Here is a 7,042-nt window from a genome sequence, read left to right as displayed (position 1 = left end):
ACTCTTCAAAATATGTTTCAGTCTTAAACAACCCCTGATAAAAATCATCAACTGAAATCAAGCAGCCAGAACTTCTATTCTTTTTTGCATCTGTGTGTGTGCACTTGTGTTCACATGTGCATGTGTGTGTATCTGTGGTTCATGAAAGTCTAAATTAATGTTTGTGAGTGATTGGGAGGGTACCTTTTCCACTGCGAAGCATGGGCTGCCTGAGCAGAGTACTGCTATGAAGGGCTTTCAGCACAAGCAGTAGAAAAATATGATTCAGAGACACGAAAATTTGCCAATAATGAGGTCTGCCTCATTGTGACTGTTTTCATGAATCATTGAATTGACTTACATGTGTTAAAAAAATTACACAACCATGATACTGCTAATTAAATGCCAGGTTTGTCTGGTTTAAGGTTCAATAAAACAGAAATTATATAGGCAATGAGACTATGCCTTTTAATGGATAATATTATGTTTTACAATATTCAGAAGTGTAAATTGCAATAACAGGGTAGTATGAAAATTGTGCTCTCGGGCTGGTAGTCCAAAATGTCAATGATAATAGCAAATAGTTTGGCAAATAATTATTCTTTATATGCCATGTAAGTGAATCTGGAGAAACTGCAAAGGCCAGATATTTGCTTATTATTTTGTGTTAATAGTTATTTATGTATTTTTAATAATTAAACTCATTTCCCTATCTTTTAAACATTTAACCCATAACCCAGTGTAAGATCTATTTGCTGTCTGTGGGTCATTTATTTTCACAAATCAATGGATTTTTTTTTCAAAAATGATAATTTTGTAAGAATTTCAGGAGACAAACTAGGATATGTTTTCATTACTGCATTTCTTGCAGGTAAATAATCAGTCAAACAAAAATAGTGCAATCAAGATGCCACACGTACGTCAAAACCAAACAAAAATAGTGCAATCAAGATGCCACACGTACGTCAAAACCAAACAAAAATAGTGCAATCAAGATGCCACACGTACGTCAAAACCAAACAAAAATAGTGCAATCAAGATGCCACACGTACGTCAAAACCAAACAAAAATAGTGCAATCAAGATGCCACACATACGTCAAAACCAAACAAAAATAGTGCAATCAAGATGCCACATGTACGTCAAAACCAAACAAAAATAGTGCAATCAAGATGCCACATGTACGTCAAAACCAAACAAAAATAGTGCAATCAAGATGCCACACGTATGTCAAAACCAAACAAAAATAGTGCAATCAAGATGCCACTCGTACGTCAAAGCCATCTGCACAAGTACACGCCTTACAGGGCTTTGCTTTGTTAAAATCTAATGGCTCCTCATTAACTACATTATTTGTCTCTGCTAAATAACAGCCATGGAATGTGAAAAAGTAGTGACAAAAGACTGAAAGAGCAACTGAGCTCTTAAGGCTGTGATGCAAATGACCTCAAAATGCCTGCTAAATGTAGGAAGTACGTCAAAATGAAGTTCATTTTTTTACTGCCTTAATGGGACTTATAGTTGCAACGTTGCAGGAAGAAAAGGTAAATTGGTCTCAGTTGGGAAGTTCATTCATTCATGCATGCATTCATTCAGTTTTGATACCTGCTTTCTGTCTTTTAATGTTAGGGTTGTCCCACAAACAAAGGATTTGTTGTTTTTGTAAATGCAAATTGTGTTCCTTTATAAGTTTCTGCCTGAATTTCTGAAAGCATATTGGGAAGGCATTTCTTCTTGTTCCATTGGTCCTGTAATGTTGCGATTGCATTTTCCATGATTTTTTGTGATGGTTTTATATCATGTCTGATTTCTAACTCTTCTGTTTTGTGTTTTCTTCTTTTTTATTCTGGATAGAAAGTGTCTTTTGGTGTTTGTTTAAATGACTCATTTTGAAAGTGCCAATCATTAAGTTGTTAATCACCTATGAATGAGTTCAGGGGAAATTTAAGAATCTTTATTAATGACATAATTTGGTCTGAGTTCAACAGTGTTGCAACATTCCTGTCTGTAATTTCTATTGAAAGACTGGAACATATTTATATTTATTTATTTATTTAACATTTATTAATCAGGTTGGTCCAGCTAAGCCAGAGGCCCATTTTCTGTGGACACCCGAGGAGAAAAACTGCAGTGATTAATTAATGTTCATAAAAATATACAGATTTATAATAAACAATACATTCAGAGTTTTACATAATAATCCATAGTGAAAAACATGCAGTAAGGAAGTTACATTAGTATAATTCTATACAGAAACTAAAAGTAGTTTTTTCATAAATCATCCAAGAAAAAAAAGAAAGAGATTTTATACTTTAGAATAGTAAGTGGTAGATATCTGCAGCACTTGTGAATAAAATGACATTTTAGGTAGTTCACGACAGATCTTTACAAATAAGTCGAAGTAAGTATTAGTAAGGGGTGAAGAAAGACTGAAGTTAAAATAGATAAGACAGGAAAAAATGAAGATGAGAGAAATAACACAAGACATCTTAACGCAGAAGATCCAGAACATTCCACTGCAAATAACCAATACTTAATGTTTGTCTTATTGTCTTGTTCTAAAAGGAGCTTTATCTTATAGTCAAGGGTGTAGCTTGACATACTCTTTGTACTGTACTGAGTACAATTTTCTAGCTATCGCATAGAGAAAACATAGCTTTTTTAAGCCATACTATGTCCACACTAATACTTCCAGTAAGCGTTACACAGATTGACAAAACAGATATTTAAAGGTTTTAGAGGGAAAGTGATGCAAACGTTTGTTAAGTGCTGGGGGTTGGGGGGTGTTTTGATGGCTGCAATAACAACAGATGAGTACAAACTTTAATTCTCTGGCTACAGCCATGCTTATAGTTCCTTTTTTATACAATAAAATCAGTAGCATGAAACATGTAGACTTTAAGCATATACATGGACTGTATAAGCCCACCAGAAAGCATGTTCTGTTATTCCCCCTTTATCTCAAACAAGCTTATGTTTTTATGAGTGCCTAAAAGGTCTGTATGTTCTTCCTGCCACATGCATGAAGATCTTTCGCTGTCACCTTTTGTTGATAACTGTGCAATCAATTTAAATCAGTGTGCACATTGTCAAAAGTCGACAAAGCTGCCATCAGACATTTTTGTCTTTGTCATTTAATTACTTAATAATAAAATCTACAGAAGTTCAAAGTAATGAGATCCAGAACTGTATCTGTCTGCTAATTTTAGTAAAAATGCTAAAATATGAAAATGTATAAGATGTGCTAGGGTGGAGGGAGCGACACCTTCAGCCTGGACTTCTCATCAATACTACAAAATGAAAGCAATACCCATCTGTGTGATAACTAACATATAAGGTTCTGATTGGCATCTCACCTACCTGTCAGACAATCCTGCCACCTGTATCTTTAAGTGTGTTTTCATCTTAGTAGCTGCAGTATTCCACATCTAAGGCACTATAACATTAGTAAAATACTTCATGGAGAGAATATAGTACAATGGTGTGGCTCTTTGAAGGCTGCTTACTGTGTAATTCTGTACAGCCATAAGTTCAGTGCTGTCATCTGTGAAATGAGTTTTGTCATGGCTGCTATATCAAAGTGGGTACTTTGGTACTTGGATTTACACTCAGTTGTCTGTGAAATTATTGGCTGTCTTTTATCATCAGGGAAATTCAAGAAAGGCTGGTTGTACCAGTACCAACAAGTAGAGGTGAAGTAGTGTACTTGATTCGAAGTACATCTGATTGTCTAATGAATACATCAGTCAATCAGTTTTATTTATACAGCTTTACCAAAGTTTCTTACAGTGACAGTATAACCAAATGTATAATAAAACACATAAAATAACTATGTAAATGAATCTAGAAACCAGAATACATAGTGCAGTCATATAAAATTAAGGACTTTATAATTACCCAAGTGCTGTTTTGAAGTGGGCAGTCTTCAGGGGCAAACAATTTTGCAGAGTTCAGAAAGCAAATATCAGAGAATGGCAACTGTCAGTTTTAGGTTGAAGCCAATAAGCCTGTATCATCCTTTTATTGCAGAAATTATGGGATCACATACTGGTATATGGGTACAGCACATTTCCATGGTACATAGATAATAAAGTGTAATAAAAGTTATACGATCTATTTTTGCACAATTCCAGTGCATGGTGGCAAAGTATTTTATTTTAGGTATTTGATTTAAGAGCTGTGCCACATACTGCATTTTTCAATAGTTTAAGGAGGCCAGATCTCCTCAATTCAGTCAAAGGTATAGGAACAGTAGAGTAATCCTGTTTAACCTTAACCCGACCCTGTGCAAAAATAGATAGACAATTGTGCAGGATCAAGTCTTTCACATGCATAAAGCTGAAAAGATGAAAAAGCATCATTTTAACTACAGGACGAGTTTGCCTGGAGAATAGGTTATTATCAGACATTGCACCATTTCTTTTTTGTGTTTCTTTATTGCCCTTACCATTCTGTTCATCAAGCCTCCTTCAGTCACCAGCTGTGTCTTTCATTTTTACCATCCTGTTACACCTTGGTACTCCTGTCTTTTGGTCAGCAATGGTGAGTGACCGACACATAGTATAAAGCTGTCCTCCCATGCTGTTTCACAATTTATTGGTTTTTACTCCCAGTGCCTTCTCATGGCACTGAGCACACCTAAGAGGCAATGTCTGCAATAGTAAACTGAATAATGATGCTTCCTTTCACACTCTCATGATCTGAGTTACAATGCAAGGGCATTGTTGTGCAGCCAAACTGGTTGTGTTTTGTCCATTTCGGTTTTAACTCAATATTTGCCTGTCTGTTTGTTGGCTTTCAAAGCAGTAGGGCCAACTCACCATCCTCCTTGATAAAGATGAATTCATTGAGTTTACAGTAACACTGGATGATTACTGCCTTTGTTGCCAACAGACTTTAGTGAGATTGGGATTCAAAACAGGGTGAACCTGGGTTATGTCAAAAGAACTGAGTTCATCACCAGTGATGGACAGTTTAATCAAAATGATTATTAACAGAGTATAAGCAATGAAGAAGGGATAGGGGAGTGCTAAGTGAAAGACCAGCTCTGGTAGAGTTCTTAGTCAGTGCAGAACAAAAACTAATTTTAAAAAGAGGATAATTAGTGAGACATATAAAATATTCCCAGTGATGGGAGTAATATATTACGATATGTAATATATTACTGTAATATATTACAATTTCTAGTAATTAGTAATATAACTAGTTACTTTTTCAAAATAGTAATAAAGTAGTAGTAATGTATTACTTTTTTTTAGTAACTAGTAACTTAAATGTGAGATACTTTTAAGTTACTTTTGCTTAAACCAGTGGTTCTCAAAATGAGAGATATCACCCCCTAAAGAGTGATGGGACCTGGATATTATGGATAGTAATCAGATGTTAGTAATAAGAGATTTTGAAGGGGCCATTTGGATAAAAAATTACAACATAATGTTGGCACAACTCATAGCACTCAGCATTCATAACATACCTCTCAACTGTAGCAAATTCCTCGGTATTTCCCGGTTTTGGGCTGAGAATAATAGGGTGCCATGAATTCCCAATTGGACCCATTAAATACCAATTTCAGCATGCAGACAAGGGTGCCAGAGCCATCCCACTTTTAAGAGGGTTCAATTAAAAAAAAAAAAAACAGCCTGTGATGGCGACATCTTCTCCTTTAGGGATGACCATTTGCTACTCCTTACTGACTACAGGAACGACTGCTGGTGTCATTGATTTCATGACCCACATGTAGATAAAACATAAACAAAATAGAAAAGAAACAACTCTTGACTGGATCCTTATTAATAACCATCCTTGCAGTTATACCCCAGGAACCCTTCCAGATAATATCAGTGATCATATGCTTACATATGTGATAAGACAAAAAGTGAATATTCCACACACTCATAAACTAAGAACATCCCGCTCAAAAAAGTTCTTCAACTCAGATAACTTCCTTACTGAATTGCAAGCATGCGACTGGTCACCACTAACTCATCTTGAACTTAATAAAGCAGTGACCTACTTTAATACAACCTTTCTTCAAATCCATGATCATCATGCCCCCTTTCACTCTACTAGAATAAGATCCAAATCTGCTCCATGGCTATCTAAGCAAACAAAAGAAAAAATGATCCTCAGAAATAAAATCTGGGCCAAATGGAGAGGTAGTAAATGTGCATCTGACCACCTCCTCTTCAAACAATTAAGAAATGCCACCAAGAAAGATACTGTTAGAGACAAAAAGGAATATTATCTTCACCTTCAACAAAGCAGTCAAAAAACCCCTCAAAAATTCTGGTCAAGTGTTAATAAACTTCTTAAACCTGGACATTCACCTACTCCTACCCCTTCAGGCTTTCATCTCAACAATGCTACACAGATCCCTGAAGCCTTTAATAAGTATTTTACAGAAGCCATTCAATCGCTAGCTAACTCATTACCCACATCTACTGCTTCCTTACCAAATACCTCTCTACCCTCATCCATGACCTTTCAGATTCAACCCATTGCCACATCTCTTATTTATAAGCTTCTTAAAAAACTCAAACCTTGCACCCCATCTGCTGACCAACTCCCATCCGAATACCTACAAATAGCTGCAAAAGCTATCAATTATCCAGTATCCATACTGATTAATAGGACTATCACTGAGGAACAATCCCACCTTATGGAAAATATCTCATATAATTCCCCTACACAAAGGAGGCTCATCAACTGAACTCTCAAATTTTCGCCCTATTGCCTTACTTTCCCCATTAGCCAAGATTATGGAAAGATGTGTTCATAAACAAATTCTTAACTACCTTCTTCAAAACAAACTTCTAGCCAACTGTCAACATGGATTCAGACCATTCCACAGCACTACAACTGCCCTCCTTTCCTTCTCTGACTCCATAAATAATAATAGAAACAAAAATCATTTCTCCTCAGCACTATTCATAGATCTTTCAAAAGCCTTTGATATGGTTAACCACAATATACTTCTTGACAAACTAAACCTTTATTCTCTCAGCCCACACTCGCTACAGTGGTTTAAGAGCTATCTCTAAAACAGGCAACAAGCAGTCCTATGG

The sequence above is a fragment of the Protopterus annectens genome, chromosome 12.part0 (genome assembly GCF_019279795.1).
Source record: "Protopterus annectens isolate FY-2018-M chromosome 12.part0, PAN1.0, whole genome shotgun sequence".
Taxonomy (NCBI): domain Eukaryota; kingdom Metazoa; phylum Chordata; order Ceratodontiformes; family Protopteridae; genus Protopterus; species Protopterus annectens.
The sequence above is the reverse complement of the archived record's forward strand: the minus strand, read 5'-3'. Positions refer to the sequence as shown.